General features: G+C 41.1%; 1 protein-coding gene across 3 annotated transcripts in view; it reads right to left on the bottom strand.

The window, feature by feature from the left end:
- The window catches only part of FLI1 (Fli-1 proto-oncogene, ETS transcription factor), a 206,635-nt gene that overhangs the window by 165,949 nt on the left and 19,489 nt on the right, over positions 1-21,197 (bottom strand). The window contains exon 1 of one of the 3 annotated variants that reach the window (XM_068240349.1): positions 3,369-3,389. The exons of the other annotated variants lie outside the window; for them this stretch is intronic. The gene's annotated coding sequence lies outside the window, so the exon portion shown is untranslated. Of the gene's footprint in view, positions 1-3,368; positions 3,390-21,197 lie in introns of those variants that run through there. 3 annotated transcript variants of the gene reach the window in all.

Below are 21,197 nucleotides of genomic sequence, written 5' to 3'. Positions count from 1 at the left end.
TGTTTCTACATCATGAATTCACCTTCAGATTTCTTCCTTTCCTGGTGGTCAGGCACAATGTATATGTAGCATGTGGGCTTCTGGAATGGCTCCATAATCATGTTGTTTGTATTTTTTTTTTCTAGCTTAGACATTTATACTGCACTGACACATGTTGCACTTTGGTTTACAGAAAACACTAAACTAATTATTCAGATCAGATTACCCCTGAGGATGCCGGAAGGACAAAACCTAGTCAGGATGGAGAGTGGGCAAGTTTTTCTGTTATCCCCTTACAGGACTTTGGTTGCGCATTATAACAAAAAAAAAAAAGTAAGCAAATGGACATATGCAATTTTATGCCAATGGACCCTGGTTGCATGGACTGTGAGTTTTATTATTGGTACTTTTGTTTTATTAAATAAAAGTTTGGGAATTGTATGACCAGTATCGGATGTCATAATATTGCCTGTGTGGTCAGGGACATCTGTGAATCTTTTTACCTCTGAACACTGAGTGGCCTCAGTCAGGTAGCCTGGATTCTGGCTGGATAAAAAATTAACACTGACATACTGTTTGAATTTGCTAATTGCACAACTCACCATCTCACAAAGGAGATCACAATTTACTGTCCTCCTACCAGAAGCTAGCACCAGTCGGAGAGAAAAATACGCTCATCATTGACACAAGAAATATTGAAAGTGCGCGATTTCCACCTTACAAATGAGAAGTAAGTCGTATAAGAGAGCTTATATAATGTCAGTTTAATGATTTAAAAAAAATGTGAGTTTAGGAATGAGCCTTAAAAGGTAACTGAACACACAAGTGTGGTCTAAAGGTTTACAACTTCGGCAATGCATATTGTACAGTAGAGATGACAATTTACATGCAAATAATTTAAACTTGCATGCATATTTAATAAAAATTCTATGAGTCTTGGAAATGGCCCATTTAAATGCACTTTCTGTTGATTTTTATTGGCTGTATACAATTGTCATTACAATTGCATGCAAATTGGAATTATTTTCATCTCATGGCCCTTTTTGGGTAGTGCTAGTGTTCAGATGCAAAATCACTGTATGAATAAAGTAGTTGATATTACTTTATGTAAGGTGATTTGACCATGTCATTGTTACAAAAATACTTTCACAGAGGATCATGTAATTGAGACTGGTGGTAAAATTTAAAGAACCAATTCCAGCAACTTGTGTTCGAATACACATGAAAGACAGTAGATAAATTGTGATACGATGGACCTAATTTGCAAATAGTTTAAAAGGGGTAAATGAAAAGTATTTGGGTAAAAATACAAGAGACAGGTGTTGGCCTGGTGTACACTGCACTATTTTTCAGTGCATCTCCGTCTGTCAGTAAGTCAACATCTCAGACTGAGCAGTAATGCACAGATCAGGGTTTCTGGCATAACTATCTCCTGCCTATCAGCCATCTCCTCCTGGATGTCCAGGATGTACCTGAAACTAAACCTGGACAAAACGGAATGTACGATCTTCCGACCTCAGCCATCCCTGACCCTCCCAGATGTTCATGTCACTGTTAACCACACTACCATTCGTCCTACCTCTCAAGGCCGCTGTCCGGGTGTCATTCTGGACTCCACACTCTCCTTTGAACCCCCCCCCCACATCCAAAACCTCACAAAGTCCTGCAACTTCCACCTCCGCAACATCTGCAAGATCCGCCCTTTCCTGACCTCTGTCACCACCAGACTCCTCATCCATGCCCTTATAATTTCCCGGTTTGACTACAGCAATGCCCTTCTGTCTGGTCTCCCTATGACCCGAATTGCCCCGCTGCAGTCTGTCATGAATGCGGCAGCCATAATAATCCACTCCTCCCATCTATCTACTACGGCGGCTCCCCTCTGTGAATCCTTCCACTGGCTTCCTATCCAGTCCAGAATAAGATTCAAAATACTGTGTCTGGCCTACAAATCTGTCCTCCAATGAACTTCGCCTGACCACCCTCCGCATCAACCAGTTCCATGCACAACTCCAGGACTTCTCAAGAGCTACTCCAACACTTTGGAACTCCCTACTTTCCCCCATTGGGGCTGCGCCCTCCTTCAACAACTTCAAAGAGGCCCTCAAAACGCACCTTTTCACTAAGGCCTACCCCTCCAGTGCTCTAAGCCCGCAACCAAACTCTGGTCCCCTACCTTTCGTGTCCTTACCTCTCCCTCTAGATTGTAATCCTTCGGCAGGGTCCTCCTCCTTGTGTCTTCTACCTATTCATGCACCTCCATTACCGTACACCCATCCTATGGATCTGAGTGAACTCGACTGTCCTAATCTGCATGCTCCCATCCAGTGACTGACTAAGCATTACCTTGTACTCGTACTGTGCTGCCTGATCTGGATTGCATGTATTCCTGTATTGTCATTTTGCTGTATGTCACCTCTAAATATTGTCTGTAACCTTCACTAATGTCCAGCGCTGCGTAATATAAAAAAATAAATAACTAGCTGCATCTGTGCAGGCCAGTGAGTGAGATAAGATGGATCATGAAAAGTGGAATTTTCTGAAGGGAACCAGCAATGACAGCTTGCATCCTTTTCCCAGTATGTTTCTTTAAATTGGTGCCCATTCACAATGATGCTATGATCCTTTCCAAGATTCTGAATGTAGAGGTGCCACATAGCTGGCAAATCACTGGAGTAGCTGGTAAAATTACTCTCTAGGCCACTTCTGGTATTTATAAATTACAAGCCCATTATGCAGCATGTAAAATCAGAGCCTGTTGCTTGTACCACCAGCCGTGTTTATGTGTACACCAGCTCTTTCTGCTGTCAGGACAGAGTATGGTCATATTCCTCAGCCATTGTGCATAAAGATGTCACACACTAATAAAAGAAAAAGCGAGCAAAGCAAATCAAATCTCTATCCTAATAAGAAGATAGTGAATCCCAGAATGCGGGAAATGGGTGAATGAGTGGGAATTGGGGGCAATCAACCCCTACATAAACATATACAAACAACCTAAAGAATCAGAATTACCCACTCTGAGGTCATAATTGATTTAGAGGGGGAATTCTGATTCTTTAGGTTGTTATTAAAAATGTCACACACGTGACAGCTGGAAGGAGAGTACAGAGCCTGCACATGATACCTGAGAAAACCACCTGACGATGCTGGACAGGTACATATAACTGCATCCTCTCCACTTCCCTGGCTGTGCTATTTTGAACTCAGGGGGGGGGGGGGGGGGGGGGGGCATCTGCTGAGGTAGGGCACAAAATGTATGGGGAAGGCAGACACCAAAGTGGCACTTACTGGAAGAAACACACAAAATAGTAACTTGCATTGAGAGTGAGGTAACACATAAATGGAGCACTTGTTGAGGGACATAATTTCAGCACTTATTTACTCACTGTGTAATTTTTGGCATGTTGGATTGTCTCTGAACAGCATTGTAGAGGGTAGGGCGAGGGTCTCATTGGAGTTAAATAAGTGTTAAAGGGAATCTGAAGTGAAAATAAACTTATTGAAAATAAATGATTTAACGAATTATATGTGTAGTAAAGCTAAGAAATAGAACATTACAGTACAGGAAGAGTTAGGAAACTTCAGTTGTTATCTATGCAAAAAAAGCTTCTCTGAGATCTCCAACCCAACTGAGAAGACAGTCCTATTTTCTGAAGCATTTATACATCAAAGAAACAGTGAGAGACAACTTCAGATAAGGTTACTGCAGGGACATTCAAAGGGTCATTAGTAAAATACAGAGTGTCGTTTGTAATTGCAAATATGACAGAATAATGAAAGGTTTAAAAAAAAAAAAAAAAAAAAAAAAAAAAGCTATATAGCTGAAAATGAAAATATGAGACTTTTCTTTCCTACTAATATTCTATTAACTATACGTACAACACATACAATTAACCTCCCTGGCGGTGCATTTCTGTCAGGATTAATTAAAATCAATAGAGTCAAAAGCGGTAAATTTTTTTCTAGAATTTTCGGCCTCCAATTCTTAAGTCATAATTTACCAAAATATAACAGAATAAAAGCCTGGTAGACATTCTGCATATAAATAAAGACTAGAACACAAATTTTGTGAATTAATTAATTTATGAAGACACTTAAAAATGTTGAAACTGTACAAATAAGAGAGTAGTCAAAATCAGGGCAAAAATTGGTTACAGTATGGCAGAAGCACTTAGCTCAGAAGCATTTGGGAACCAAATGGCTATATTGTTACTATCCTCTGCTTTCAAATAAGCTTTTCTGCCCTCTCTGCCATGGCAGTCAGGTGACACAGGGGAGATATCAAATTTCAACTTGTGATTAGAGACAAATGAGGCTAAACTCTCTCTATATATACATGTGCATACAAACATGGACATACAAGTACATACAAACATGTACATACATGTACATACATACATACATACATGTACATGCATACATGTACGTACATGTATGTATGTACATGTATGTCCAAGCATATGCATACATGTACCTACATGTGTGTGTGTGTGTGTGTGTGTGTGTGTGTGTGTGTGTGTGTGTGTGTATGTATATATATATATAAGTACCAAGGGGTAAGCAGCACAAACCAAATTTTTTAATGCAATTCAATGCAAAGCATATGGAGCTTGGGGACCTCCTGTGCTGCGTGCATGCTTTGCATAGAATTGCATAAAAACATTTGGTTTGTGCTGCTTACCCCTTGGTATTTATTTATAATTTTCCCCTGTAAGCCTGCATAACCACGCCTACCTCTAGCACAGTTACGCATATAAATGAGTGCATTGCACATGTTCAGAGAATTCATTTGGTAGCTAGTGAAAGGTAAGGTGTTTTTAATTTCCTTTTTTTTCCCATTTAGTTGACTCTTGGGTTTTTGGTTTAGTTCCCACTAGACTGCTTATAAACTGGCATTTTGCATGATAGAGTAGGACTCACCAGATCGGGGACACTTTGGCGCAGTTGGTGAGCTTAAGTGCGTTAAAGCGTAACCAAGAGCCCCTGTCACTGTTTTCCTGTTGTGTGCTGCAGCCCCTCTGTAATTATATATTTCTTATGGAGGTTGGGGACCTCCTGTGCTGCGTGCATGCTTTGCATAGAATTGCATAAAAAATTTTGGTTTGTGCTGCTTACCCCTTGGTACTTACACACACACATATATATATATATATATATATATATATATATATATATAATTTAGTATTTATATAGCGCCGACATATTACACAGCGCTGTACAGTGTATATATATATCTTGTCACTAACTGTCCCTCAAAGGAGCTCACAATCTAATCCCTACCATTGCCATATGTCTATATTATGTAGTGTAAGTACTGTAGTCTAGGGCCAATTTTTTTAGAGGGAGCCAATTAACTTATCTGTATGTTTTTGGAATGTGGGAGGAAACCGGAGTGCCCGGAGGAAACCCACGCAGACACGGAGAGAACATACAAACTCTTTGCAGATAGTGCCCTGGCTGGGATTCGAACCAGGGACCCAGCGCTGCAAGGCGAGAGAGCTAACCACTACGCCACCGTGCTGCCCGTATATATATATATATATATACATACATACATACATACATACATACATACATACATATATATATATATATATATATATATATATATATATATATATATACATACTCTTTTCTTTACGTTTTGGACCTGAACATCTTCAGCTCCACTTTAAGAATAAGCCCCGCCCCCGCCGCGTGACATTACGACGCCCCTGCTGCTGCCGCGCACTGATTGGCCGACGGGTCCCCGGAAGAATAGAGGGGACTTGGGGATCCCGGCGGCCGAAAAACTTGAAAAAAAGGTTAGTGGGGGACCCAGGAAAACAAAGCAGCAGCAAGATTCTTCACAGCCCGACCTGAGCACGGGCTTACCGCTGTGCACATAGAAATCACAGCCCGTGCTCAGGTCGGGCTTACCGCCAGGGAGGTTAATTATATCATAAGGTTTTGGTTTTTTTCACTTCACTGTCATTTTAAGAATGGGAACTGTCAGTTTGCTTCCTTAGCAACAAAAGCGTGAGACACACTGCTTGTGCCCGAGTCGCTAGAATTATCCTCCAGTCTTACTTTAAAGAGAAACTCCAACCTAGAATTGAACTTTATCCCAATCAGTAGCTGATACCCCCTTTTACATGAGAAATATAATGCTTTTCACACAGACCATCAGGGGGCGCTGTATGACTGATTTTGTGCTGAAACCCCTCTCACAAGAAGCTCTGGGACCGCGGTACTCTGGGCAAACTGCCACAATGTAACAAGGTTCACAGACAGGAATTAGCTGTTTACAGCTGTCCCTAACAGCCAAAACAGCTAGGAGCAGCTACATAACCTGCCCACAGTAAAAATGTCACCATGTAATAAATGTCAGAATGTAAATCGGGGAGAGGAAAGATTTTAGAATGAGCAAACACTGACTAAATCATTTATACATAATTATGGTAAAAAATGAAGCACTTTTTTTTACTACTTTATTTTCACTGTAGTTCCTCTTTAAGAAATACTGTAAGCAGTCACATAATTGTTATGAAGATTTTGATTAAAAATATATAATGTAAGATGACGTAAGATTTAAAACAATTTAAAACAACCCAGAACACCTTAATCTCTAGTTATCTGGCTTGTAGTCACTGCCATGTATCCCATTTTCTTATTTTTCTCTGCTTAAAGAGACACTGAAGCGAAAAAAAAATGATGATATTATGATTTGTATGTGTAGTACAGCTAAGAAATAAAACATTAAGATCAGATACATCAGTCTAATTGTTTCCAGTACAGGAAGAGTTAAGAAACTCCAGTTGTTATCTATATGCAAAAAAAGCCATTAACCTCTATGACTTTCAGAAGAGGGCTGTCTTCTGACTTTTATTATCTCAGCTGTAAGTGAACAGTTTTCTTTTTATCTGCCAGAGGAGAGGTCATTAGTTCACAGACTGCTCTGAAAGAATCATTTTGAATGCAGAGTGTTGTGTAATCTGCACATATTATAGAATGATGCAATGTTAGAAAAAACACTATATACCTGAAAATAAAAATATGAGAATATTTTCTTTGCTGCTAATCTTCTAGTAATTATTCATAGTACACAACCAATTCATTATATCATATATTATTTTTCGCTTCAGTGTCTCTTTAAAACACAATAGGGGAATGATAGCTGAGTGAGTTGTGCGCCCCCTCCTACACTGCGCCCTGAGGCTGGAGCCTCTCTCGCCTCTGCCTCCGTCTGGCCCTGTTTGCAACTGACATTAAGTTTGTAATTTAGCCATACCCACATCATAACCATACTTATTACTACCGCACCCACTTTTATGGCGGCCAATGCATTGTTGCTAATCTTCGGGGGAAGGGGGGGGGTCATTTTTATGGCATTTATTATAAATTAATTGTACCATGTTTTAACATTTTCCCTGCACCCAGTTTGAACAAATTCAAGAAATACTCCAGTGCTGTGTCTATGGGAACTTTCATCATTGACTGTATCCTTAAACTGTATTAGATCGATAGATAGACAGACAGACAGACAGACGGATAGGTAATCCTGATATTCCCATTACTTTTCCGATGCTGAAACATTTACCAAAGGGCACAATGTATACATACTTACTAATATAAATATGGTCATAAGGTAATTAAAATTATGTACTTGGCTTGTAATTTCATCAGTCTTTCTCACAGAATTTACCACTTTACCTTTAAGGGTTAATTCCCTTAAAATCCAGAGAAATTTGCGCCTTTCAGCGATGCTTCCATTAATTCGCCAATCATTTTATCACACCTTTAAGATTTACTTTATACATTTTTTTTCAACACAGATAAGGCTTTCTTTGGGTGGTCTTTTTGCTAAGAATTATTTTATTTTACATGCATTTTAAAGGGAATAAGAGGAAAAGAAAATGAAAAAAAATCATTATTTCAGTTTTCAGCCATTATAGTTTTAAAATAAAATGTGCTATTGTAGATAAAACCCATCTATTTTATTTGCCCATTTGTCCCAGTAATTGCACTGTTAAATGATGTCCTTAGTACAATGCATTGCAACAATGCATTACAAGCTCTTATTTGCAAAAATAACAATAGTTCACCCTCATGGCATACATATTTAAAAAGCTAAGTCTCTAAGTTAACAATTTATATTTTGCCTTGACTTTTAAATTCTGTTACATTAGTTGTTTTTTTTTTGTTATATGGGGGCAGGGAGGGGTTGGAAAGGACTAAGGTAATAGCCTTGTTATAGGTATAAGAAAATTATATTGTAATCTTTATTGTAATAATAATATTGTTTGGCCACTAGATGTTAGCACACAGTCTACTGTCTGGTTGGAACGCTGAATCTCTGTGTTCCAGCCAGGAAATGACAGTTATTTATTTTTACAATGGATTGATCAATGTTGCTTGTTGCAACAGTGATCATTTATACATTAAACACCTTGATTGGATTTGAGAACATGTGTTCCCATTCACCAATCTGTGCACTGCTCGCAAACAGGAAGGGGCCAGTATCTATGTCCCTGGGAGCTCATAGTGCAGTTTTCAGGGATGTAAATACTCATCCTCTGGGATGGCAACTGGTTAAATACAAAGAGGTCAAATACAGAAAATACAGAAGAGGGTCTGCACTATATAGACATTATTATACATGGAAGAGTTGGCTGCACATGGAATGGGGTGGGTTTTGCTGCACATGGAAGGGGAGCCACAACATATTTGGCCTAGGAGTGCATAAAGTATAAATTCAACCTTGAAAGCACTTTAAAAATGTACATCTATAACTCCAGCCATTACTGATGTTTACCTTCCGATGCTGGCGAGTAGCATTAAATGTCTACATAATATAATTGCCATGAACTTCCATAGTGAGATCTCCCTTCCAGAAATCCACTTTTGTCACTACACAACTACATCATGAGCTATCCCCTAATTGATTTGCCATAATGCAAAACCATTAAAAAATCATGATGGAAGAGATACAGATGTTAAGCACTGCTGGAAAATCTCACCACTGTGGGCAGGTCAGCGACACAAATCATAGCTAAAAAAATATCATAATGAAGGAGGGCCAGAGACACAACATATAGTTGGAAAATATAATATTGAGTGAGGGGTGGAGACACAACCTTTAGCAGGAAAATCTCTTATTATACGAAGGGCAGAGATACTACTTACCCCATAGCTGGGAAATCTCAAAACTGTGAGAGGGGTAGAGACACAAACTACTTTGGCAAACTCTGCCTTGTGAGGGATAGGCTGAGACACAACCTATTGTGTAGAAAATACTACTGTTATTTATTTTCTCTAAAAAAACATTTTAATCTTCAGGAGTGATGCATCATGGGAAACCACAGCTGAATTATTGCAAATACCTTCTGTTTTAAGAAGGCAAAATTGCATTTAGCATTGATGTTTAATAGAGGGAATTTTGGTCTCTTTAAGCCCTTTATACCTTCTGGGTCACCATGAGCTGTCTGGGCACACCTAAATACACTTCTAAAACCATTCTGATAATTTTTTTAAAGAAGAACTGTACTGAAAACAATGTAATGAAAACAATTATTTATTTTCTACAATATTCATTTATAAAGGATGTATTCAGTGTATGCCCATTGTAAAATATTTCCCAAACTCCTTTCTCTCCCTGATTTACATTCTGAAATGTATTACGGGTGGGGACATCTGTACTGCTGATAGGTGTATCACTGCAAAAGTTTGTTTACTCTGTGTTTTCTGAAGCCAGTTGAAATAATACCTGGTCCGGGGTCAACCAGATTTATTTATTTATTTTTCTTTGGGGGGTTTTTATTTGTTCATAGCTAAACAGCCTAGGCTCGGCATCACTGGGAGGACGGGGTTACATACCAGTATCAATATAGGGGAATATATGGTTTAGGACTTGATATATAGGAGGTGATTCTGGTTCTGAAAAAGATGAATAATGTAGAATGACTATATGTAGAATTTACTAGATTCTACTACTGTATATATATATATGTCACTACAGTGCCTCTTAAGCATTGTGCTCCTGATAGTTGAGGATTCTGATCAATTTATGAGTAATGCTGAGAATTTCAGCTATACTTGCAATATGGCTGCCTCTAATGAAATGTTGGTGATTTTAAAGGAATGGAGCAATCGTTTACACTCTGCAAAAAAGAGTGTGCATATTTCAAGTGAATGCCTGTCTATTTGTATAGATGGCCAGGCCATCAGTCTGTGGTACGGAAAGTCCTGTCCTTTACACAGCTTAACAGTGATGCTGCTGGCTGTTCTGCATGGAACTCCTGACTGGTGCAATCATCGGAGCCAACTGCGGAGTGCCCGCTGTTCCTCATCCCATGGCATCCTGCCTGGTGCCATAAGCACACACTGCTCAGTCTTCTTTGTTCACAAGTAGTTTAAACGTTATAACTTTATCCTCCAAGTCTGTATAGCCAGAATGCCAAGAATAAGCTGTTCAGACGGAGAAATGCATATTAAGATCCGGCTATGCCAGATTTCCTTTGTGTCTCATTCAGAGGCAGAAAAGATGAAATGGTGCCCAGATTCCTCCAGATGGGATTGTAATCACATACATGTTCAGAGCCATCACTAATGGGTGGGCCAGTCCATTAAGCTGTTTCTCCAGTCTACATGTCTAGTGCTAGACCTTGTAGGCTATTTAAAGGGTCTCATTCATCCACCCTCCACCCTAGGATTGCCTCACATCCACTATAGACAAATCACCCCAAGTAGAAAAGATTTGCCAAATTCACATTATCCAGAAACATTTTTTTTCTCTCTTAGAGCCACCCAGCATTATTGGTCCTCCATTTTTAATCAGTGTTTGTATTTTTTAATATTACATTTTTACCCATGAATAAAGTACATACAATTTTAAAGTATCCCCGTCTTAATATCCTACTTTTCTTCTGTCCAGAAATAATTCCAAAAAAAACTGTTTTTCTCCCCTTCTTTTGATACCAGGTTTTAACACCCAAATTTATAAAAATGTTGCCAGTCATACATGCACTGAGTTCGCGAAAGGTTAGCCCAATTCCTTCAGCATGTGATGTGTGCAACATTTACTCCATGCCTCTATATTTGTCACAGAATCTAAATACAGGCTGGAAACATTTGTCAGGATTCACCCAACCTTGACAAGTTAACATCACCGTTATAGGATAAAAGCAATATTAGATCTTTTTATATGGTTTAGAGAAAGTACTCTTATATTAATCTTCTTATATTTATAACAGTATAGACGTTTCAAAAGTGTTGAAAGGGAGTTACAAGATGATTGTTTAAAGACCCCCTAAAGTCAACAAGCTGTTGAAAATATAGTTATCTGACATTATGTAACTTTATGGTTGTTTTTGAGCTTGTTAGTGAATTTGATCCCCATTGTTCACCATCTGCATATTCTAACTGCTCTGGGATAGGACATCGGAAAGGAAGGTCATACATTCCCTTTGTTCTCTGACAGGAAGTAGGCCAGGAAACTCTGGATGTGTCTAGCGGAAGTCTCGCTGCTGCTGATAAAGCTGCCTGAGGGAGGTAGTTTTGGACACAGTTCATGGACCAGCGGCTTGTACGAGAATAAAACATATTTTCAGATAACTTTAACCTTTTACATGGCATTAACACTAAGGACATAAGCCCAGACTTAAAGAGAACCTGTACTGAGTAAAAATATTTAAAATAAACACATGAGGTAACTTCAAATGAACATTGCATAGTTACCTTGCCATCAGTTCCTCTCAGAAGCTCACCATTTTTTTCTGACAATTATCCCTTCCAGTTCTGACAATATTTTGTCAGATCTGAAATATATCAGTTGCTGTCAATAAAATATCAGTTGCTGTCGGTTATAGCTGAGAGGAAAACTGATGTACCAGGTAATGTCCATGTTTCCCTATGGCTCAAGTGGGCTATATTACAGTTTAACTGTGTGCTGACCAGAAAGCTGTTATGGGTAATGGCCATTTTCAAAATGGAGGATGGAAAATTCCCTTGATCACAGTGAACAAACAGGATGCGGGAGAGGAGAAAGACACTGAGGAGTAGACTACATGGAAGGTAAGTATGACTTGTGTATGCTTATTTTGACTTTTAATTTTCAGTTCAGGTTTTCTTTAAACCCTACTACTGCAACAGATATAGGTATACCCGGACTAACGTAATGTGTTGTGTATGCCTGTCAGCTGGGAGAAATACAGTACATAGGTCAAAATGAAATCAAAGACTATAAAAATCATTCCTTGTAAAGGTTAGTTAAAACAAATGAATACTAGTATTCATGGCTGTAATCTAAGTCTAATCTAAGTATGTATGGGGTATGTAGGAGGCCCACGTGAATAATTACTGGAACAGTAAACGTTAAGTTACTGACCGTGTATGTTAACATTTTGGCTATACTATGTGCAGTTATTTACCAATTATTTTCATCTTTGTGTCATATGATTTCTCTATTTTTCTGTTATCAAGTAAACCTTAAACCTCCATCAGCAATGGCACAAGAACTGTATCTAGGAAACATGCTGGCCCAGGAACACTTAAGTGTGATGTCATCCCCCTACCACAATGCATCCTCTAGACCAGAGCTCCCCAACCCTGTTCTCAAGGCCCACCAACAGTACATGTTTTGTGGAAAACCACAACGATGCACAGGTGATGCAATAAGTGTTGCAGCAGAGCTGATTAATTACCTGTGTGGATTTCCACAAAACATGTACTGTTGGTGGGCCTTGAGGACAGGGTTGGGGAACACTAGACATAGTATGATAATGTAAAACATGGGGATAAAGGGTAGAAAAAATAATGGGGAGGTTTGATAGTAGCAACCAGTGTATACCAAACCCCACCTCTGGTGTTGCCACACAGGTTTCAATACAAATGCCTGGTGACTGCTGGGGGAGGAGAGTAGAATGTATATATAAGAATACTGAAAAGTTTAAATTGTCTTACTTCATTGTTACATGACATTTCCTCACCAGATAGTACAGCCAGCCCAGGCTGGAGAGTAGAATGTATATATAAGAATACTGAAAAGTTTAAATTGTCTTACTTCATTGTTATATGACATTTCCTCACCAGATAGTACAGCCAGCCCAGGATCAGGATGACAGACCATCTTTAAACACAAAATCAGCAAATGACATTTTCCATATTTCCAGCTTTTGTTGTAAAGCAGAGCTAGATTACACAAAGGCTGTTTTCAGCAGGTATGGTGAATTATATGCTAATGATTTTGAGCTGATGAAAAATTCACACAAATTTTAAGACTCCAAGCTACATATCAGTGGCGCAGCTAAGGAGCTGTGGGCAGGGTCGGACTGGGACACCAAGGGCCCACCAAGGAAGTTTCAGCCTGGGCCCCCCCCCCTCTCCTCCTCCATCCCCCCCCCCCCCCCATTTGGGCTCACATACACATGTACTCTAGAAATTTTGCATGACTTTATGGTAGGGAATAGATTGTGAGCAATTCTGAGGACAGTCTCCAATAGGGATATGTCTAAATGCGGCGCGCGCAGCGCGCCTCAGTGAAGCTAAATGGGTGTCACCATGCACTGGAACATCGGCGTGGTCATGATGAGTCATGGGCAGACTTAAAACAAAAAAAAATACAAAATACAAAATAAGTAGCAGTGTTATTCACAGAGATTAGGTCTGACCAGATACATTATAGATAAAATATTCAAGTAGTTACATGCCTCATGATAATTCATCAAGTAGTCAAATGGCAGCAGATACCCCCACAAATGCAATCAGGTTGACGGCAGATACCCCCACACAATGCAATCAGGTTGGTGGCAGATACCCCCACAAAATGCAATCAGGTTGACGGCAGATACCCCCACAAAATGCAATCAGGTTGACGGCAGATACCCCCACACAATGCAATCAGGTTGGTGGCAGATACCCCCACAAAATGCAATCAGGTTGACGGCAGATACCCCCACAAAATGCTATCAGGTTGACGGCAGATACCCCCACAAAATGCAATCAGGTTGACGGCAGATACCCCCACAAAATGCAATCAGGTTGACGGCAGATACCCCCACACAATGCAATCAGGTTGACGGCAGATACCCCCACAAAATGCAATCAGGTTGATGGCAGATACCCCCACAAAATGCAATCAGTTTGGCTGCAGATACCCCCACACAATGCAATCAGGTTGGCGGCAGATACTCCCACAAAATGCAATCAGGTTGGCTGCAGATACCCCCACAAAATGCAAACAGGTTGGCTGCAGATACCCCCACAAAATGCAAACAGGTTGGCTGCAGATACCCCCACACAATGCAATCAGGTTGGCTGCAGATACCCCCACACAATGCATTCAGGTTGGCTGCAGATACCCCCACACAATGCAATCAGGTTGGCTGCAGATACCCCCACACAATGCAATCAGGTTGGTGGCAGAGATACCCCCACACAATGCAATCAGGTTGGTGGCAGAGATACCCCCACACAATGCAAGTCCCCCCCCAGCTTGGAAGGGGGGGCAGAGGGCACAGATCAGCCGGCACAGATCAGCAGGGAAGCCTCCCCCTCCCTCACCTAGGGCCCCCCCTTCCGCGCACCCCCCTCCTCCAGAAGTGCAGCCAGCAGCGAGCGGAGAATAGCTTACCGAGCTTCAGATGATGCTATCTCCGCTCCGCATGTCGCTGCTGCCCTGCTGGTCTCTGTCTCCTGTAGTGACGCTGTCCAATCACGCTCTTGCAGGAAGTACTGCGAGAGCGTGATGGGACAGCGTCACTACAGCAGACAGTGACCAGCAGGGCAGCGGCATGCGGACTCGGAGCGGAGCGGAGCTAGCATCATCTCTGTAGCTATTCTCCGCTCGCTGCTGGCTGCACTTCTGGAGGAGGGGGGGTGCGCGGAAGGGGGGGCCCCTAGGTGAGAGAGGGGGGGAGGACGCTTCCCCCCCTCCCCGCCGCTCTGTGCCCAATCCCCCCCCCTTCCAAGCTGTGCCCCCTCCCTCTTAGCTCTGGGGCCCCCAGGAGGAGGGGCAAGTTTTACATTGGGGTCCCCCAACACTCAATACATAACAATTGATACGGTGCACCAAAACCTGCCAATGGCAACTACAATGTCAGAGGTGCAATTAGAGGACGGGGAGCAATTTGTTAATGATTACCACTAATCAAAGCATTTATAGAAGGGATTATTATGAGCACAAGACCAATAAAGAGCTAATGCTGTGGTTGAAGGAGGGCCACTTGGGATCCCTCTGGCCCAAGGGCCCCGATGCGGTCACAACCTCTGCACCCCCTATTGCTACACTCCTGCTACCTATATTTGCATAAAATATGCATCTGATCGACCATTCCTAGCTTTCAGAAGCCCTTTGAAGCAGTTTGTAAGGCAACTTCATATTGCATTGTGCTAATGCATAATACTATGGGATAGTTTTATTTAACACATCTTGGAGTTCTGTTTTAATATGTTTTATGACTATGTCATCCCAGAAACTTTGCAATAAAGATCTGTGGTTGGCTACAATACACATTTACACAGTTATGAGTTTCAGCTGGTGTGACAATGCGGTTAGCAACTACACAAGATTAATACTGGAAATCCAGACAAAATGTTTTATTTTTCGTTTATACTATCTGAAAAGTGCAAAAAGTTTTTGCAGGATAGTTCTAAATACTATTGCTGCTACTCACACAATCAATTACCTCATACATTTATTTTCAATTCTGGTTTGCTTTCAACTGTAGCTACACTCATCCTACAAACGTGCCTTCCTTGTCCTCTGCAAACATCCTAGTGCAGGGGTCCCCAAACTTTTTTCGGTCAAGGGCCGGGTCAACATACGTCAGACTGTTGGGGGGCCCGGAGCATACATAAAATTATGATGAAAGACATTACATTGAATCTAGGTATTGATTCCCCCAATCATGCACAGAGGAGAACTCCCAGCAGCAGCCATTTAGTCATGCGGCGCCCGAAGAAAGTCTTTGTGCACCAGTGAAGCATATCCTGGTGACAACCTGCCGTCCAGTTGGACAGCAGTGTAACTTGATGCAGAATTGGATTGGAAGCCAGCGAATTACTGCTCCCTGGCTTCTACAGTATGTGGATGGGTGGTGCCTACACTGCTATTCTATATGCGGGCCACTGATATTTAAAGGTGCAGTGGGCCACATGTAAGTTATACATTTTTGTGTTTGAGGGACCAGTAAAAAAGCCTCATGGGGGAGGGGGGGGGCGCAGTTTGAGGACCACTGTCCTAGTGTGTCAGGTTCTCCATAATCAAACTGGGTCCTATGTAATACATTTATCTTCCAAGTCCTACTATAATGGCCATTTTTCAACAAAAATCCTGATTGGCAGCAATTGTAATTTTCAATATTTAAACTAGTGCGTTTTTACTGCTGATTCACAGTGGCTATTGAAAAATCTAATATGGGCAAAAATTGAAGTGCACCGGTGGAAAAGGGACATCGAGATTACCATCTTAATTGAAGTGACCTTGTGATTTGCACTATGCGGCCAATGGAAAATGGCTCTAAGGGCAAACACAAGCAATTGTGATTTTTTATATGTTTCCAATATGTATTTATGTGTTTGTATCTTTAACATTCAGCAGAATCACGATCAGAATTGTTACAACATTATGTAGCCTATCTCTGGGAATGCTTGTCCAATACTGCTAAAGCCATATTACAGAATATGAAGCCAACACATTTCAAATGGAAAATAGCACTGAATCGAATCTAACTAGTCAAAAAAAATAAAATGAAAATATAAAAGGAACAGTTCAGCTGATGAACGTGAAAAGGTCAATTCGAAGCCTTGGTGCATAGGTGGTGTTTCAGATTTATTTCATGTACAAAACAGCACCAGATCCCAGGGATTTCCTGCAGTTTGATGTTCTTCACACACAGCACCGTTCAATCACATATGCTGCAGGGCAGAAGTAACACTACGTAAGGCTTTACACTGTTGTTATTATTATTGTTTAGTATTTATATAACGCAGACATCTTCCGCAGCGCTGTACAGAGTATATTGTCTTGTCACTAACTGTCCCTCAGAGGAGCTCCCAATCTAATTCTTACCATAGTCATATGTCTGTGTATGTATTGTGTAGTGCATGAATTGTAGTCTAGAGCCAATGTAGGGGGAAGCCAATTAACTTCTCTGTATGTTTTTTGGGATGTCGGAGGAAACCGGAGTGCCCGGAGGAAACCCACGCAGACGCGGGAAGAACATACAAACTCCTTGCAGATGTTGACCTGGCAGGGATTTGAACCGGGAACCCAGCACTGCAATGTGAGAGCGCTAACCACTACGCCACCGTGCTGCCCTTTATTCTCAGCCTTTATTCTCAGCCTTTATTCATGTCCATTTCTCTCAATGAGAGGGAAATATATTCTCTCAGCTGGGTCACATGATATTTCCAGTGTCATGTGACCCAGTCCGGTCGATAGAGGCAGCCAGAGGACAAACAATGCTGCATATACCAGCAGTATTCTTCCGCTGCAAAAACACATTGGTCTTTTATACACAGGTCTATATTACTTTTTGAGATCTGCAACTATGTACAAAAAGTCGGGAGGTGCTATACAGCTGCAATCTCTCAAAAACTGTATTTAGTTTTTAATAATAATAATAATTTGATAGTGCTTTTCTCTCTTGGGACTCAAAGCGCAGTGACCTGCGTTATGCAGTCTCAAAGGCTCGGAAAAGAAGTCGGTTTTTAGCCTTTTCTTAAAGCTGTCCAGAGAAGGAGCCCCTTGCACTGATTGTGGAAGTGAGTAATTGTTATGTGAAAATCAATACACCCCCCCTCCAACAATCTTGCTGATATCTCTTTCCCGGCTGCAGGTGCTAGCTTCCTACTGCTCACCGCAGTACAAAGCTTATGTAGAATCATTCTGATGTGGCTCCTAATGCTGGGCATACACTGCTCGATTTTGCCGCTCGATTCCGCGCCCAATCGTTTTCCACGCTCGATTCTGCAGGTGATTTTCTTATCTACCGCTCGTTTTTCTTATCTTTTCCCATTGTCCTCCATGCAGAATCGAGCATGGAAACGATCATGCGGGAGATCGGACATGTCGGAAATTATCTATTGAGCCATCTAAATGGATCAGAATCGAGCCGTGTATTCCCAGCATTTCCCAGGGCACTGGACTCTTGGGCCCACATAAGGCACTCCATCAGTAACCACACTAGCTCTTGATTTTGTAAAGATAATGATCACCCTTTATATCATCAATAACAACAAACAACATTTGTAAAGCGCTTTTCTCCCGTTGGACTCAAAGCGCATAAGCATGGCTCAGACCATCGTGATACAGAGGAAGAATTTTATAAGTCTGGAAATGCCAGGCTAAACAGGTGGCCTTTCAGTCTGGATTTGAATAGCTCCAGGGATGGTGCTGTCTTTATTGGGTGTGGCAGGGAGTTCCAAAGAGTAGGGGCAGCATGACGGAAGGCTCTATCTCCAGATTTTTTGAGGTGCACTCTGGGAGTGCCCAAGTTTATAGAACTTGCTGATCTGAGGTTGTGAGAGGTGTGGTGCAGCTTCAGCAAGTCCTTCATGTATCCAGGGCCCAGATTGTGTTTGTTAGTAATCTGGCAGCAGCATTCTGCACTAATTGCAGGCGACGCAGGTCCTTTTTGGGGAGGCCAGCATAAAGGGCATTGCAGTAGTACAGCCGTGATGTGATAAAGGAGTGAACTAGGGTTGGAAGAGCCTCTGGGGGAATCAGATGTTTAATCTTTGCAATGTTCTTAAGATGAAAGTAGGAAGATTTAACTACAGATGAAATTTGGTTTCTGAAACTCAGATCCCCATCGATTAGTACGCCAAGGCTGCGCACAAGGTTGGAGCTGTTTATGTCTGAATTCCCAATCCTGATTGGTGTTGCTTTAGGATAGAGCTGTTTTGATGGCGAGCGCTGGCTTTGGACAAAAAGGACCTCAGTTTTGTCAGCATTCAGTTTCAACCAGTTATCATTCATCCATGCCTGTAGCTCAGCTAAGCAAGAGTTTATTTTTGGAGTAGGGTCTGTTCCACCAGGTTTGAAGGACAGGTTTAGCTGTGTGTCATCGGCGTAGCAGTGGCACGTCAGGCCATGTCGTTGGATAAGTGTACCGAGTGGCAACATGTAGATTGCAAACAGCAGAGGGGATAGGATTGATCCTTGTGGCACTCCGAATTTTAGAGGTGCAGGTTTGGACATTATGGGTCCTAGGGATACTCTCTGTGTTCTGTCAGTCAGGAATGATCTGATCCACTGATGCCACAGTATATGTCCTATAAATAGTGGTAGTTATGGGAAAACTATACTCCTCCTCCTGCTTACATCTCTCTCACATTGCAGCTGTCCTTGGACATAAGCTACTGGTGCTTCATGTCATGTCGGCTTCACCACTGGCTGGACACATTAAAATCCATCAGTGAACCCAGGAAGATTCAAATTACGTCAGTGAAAGAAAACGCATGATGAAATCTGATACTAGGTAATCATTTTAAGATTGCAGGATACCCATCTCTGTGCCTGCTCAATACCTGTGGCTCCTGTGAGGTCAATGACCCTTCATGCAGCTAGTAATGTCCTGAGTAACCTGACCTGCATGCTAGTTCTGGGTCATTGACTCTCTAAGTTGAAAGAAGTATACTGATAACAGCCTAGGGACTCACTTTTACAAACAAGTCTACAGTAGCACCTTATATGACTGGTCCTGTTTAACAACAACAAACAACATTTGTAAAGAGCTTTTCTCCTGTAGAAGTCAAAGCACATGGGCATGACTCAGACCAGTAATTGGTTGATTGGTAAATTGTGTTTAACAATAAGGTGCCCATTAACGGTACAATTTTTTTCACCAAATGCGATCTTTCGATGCGATTTGAACGATCGTAACTAATCGGAAGCCAATTATCGATTGTTCACATTTACTGAACGTTTCTTTCTTCAAATTCAATCATAAAATCTAACTTTCGGATAGATTTTTTTCTTATTTCGCAATCAACCAAAGAATCATTCCTTATCAATTGTCTTCATAAACAGTGAATTTTCTATACAATCCAATCATTAAAATCGCATCAAAAGATCTCATTTGGTGAAAAAATTGTACAGTTAATGGGCACCTATAGACATATGTAGAATAACGGGGTTGGTTTAAACCCATTTACAACTTGTGCATTATTTTGCCAGTGTGGGGAAGGGTTTTCCGACATTGTGATGGTGCTATATTATTTCCTAATAATACTGCTGTCATCCAGTAACAGCCAACAAACTAACTCCAGCTGCTGGCTGCATAGTGTACTGGTTGGGCACTGCCTCTGGCATAGGATCAGAGTTCAAATATTGGCTGCAGCCTACAGTATACCTATTCAGTAAGGACTCTTTGGGCAAGACACCCTAACACTGCACAGTGACCTGTTGAGCGCACCCTTGGTTGCAGCTCTCAAGCACTTTGAGTTCATTAGGAGAAAAGGGTTACACAAATATTAGCATTATTCCTAGTATTATTTGCTATTGCAATGTGACTGTGAGACAGACGGTGACTATGGTTCATGTGATGTCAGCCAGAAACAGAAAAGTCTTGTGATCTCAAACATCTTTATGCTAGGTACACACCATACAAACCTGCCAGATCGATTATTTCCAACATGTTCGATCATGTCCGATTTTTTTATTTTCTGATTTTTGTTACCGCTTTCCATAGAACTAAACGAAAATCGATTGAAAAAAAAAATCCAAAACTCGATCGAAATTCAGATGTCGACATGCTGGAAATAATCAATCTGGCAGGTAAATCTGCCACAAAATTGTATGGTATGTACCTAGCATTAGTGCCTGTACACGGCATCCAATAATCACTCGCAATCAAACCGATCAAAATTTTCAGATTGTCTGTTGCCTGGGAATGTATTCTTCTGCTGACCAATTTTAAAAAAAGGACAAACTGTCATTTAACAATCATATTTGCTGGTAGATATCGATCGTTCCAGCACAGATCCCAATATGTATTGTGCAGGACTGCTTGATTTGAGCATGGATGTGTGTGGGGGATGTGGTTGCAGCTGCTGGTGTGGGCAGGATGTGGCACAATGCTGTGGCTCATGAGGAGGGAAGGACACGCCCTGCACAAACTAAAAACTGACCGTACCTTACAAAATAACTAACATTACATTTTAATATGAAATCTTGATTTATTTTAAGTATCAACATTCATTTAACTAGTTGTAGACTGAGGTCTCATGCACCC

This window comes from Hyperolius riggenbachi, chromosome 6, assembly GCF_040937935.1.
Source record: "Hyperolius riggenbachi isolate aHypRig1 chromosome 6, aHypRig1.pri, whole genome shotgun sequence".
Taxonomy (NCBI): domain Eukaryota; kingdom Metazoa; phylum Chordata; class Amphibia; order Anura; family Hyperoliidae; genus Hyperolius; species Hyperolius riggenbachi.
This window is presented reverse-complemented; position numbering and strand designations above follow the sequence as displayed.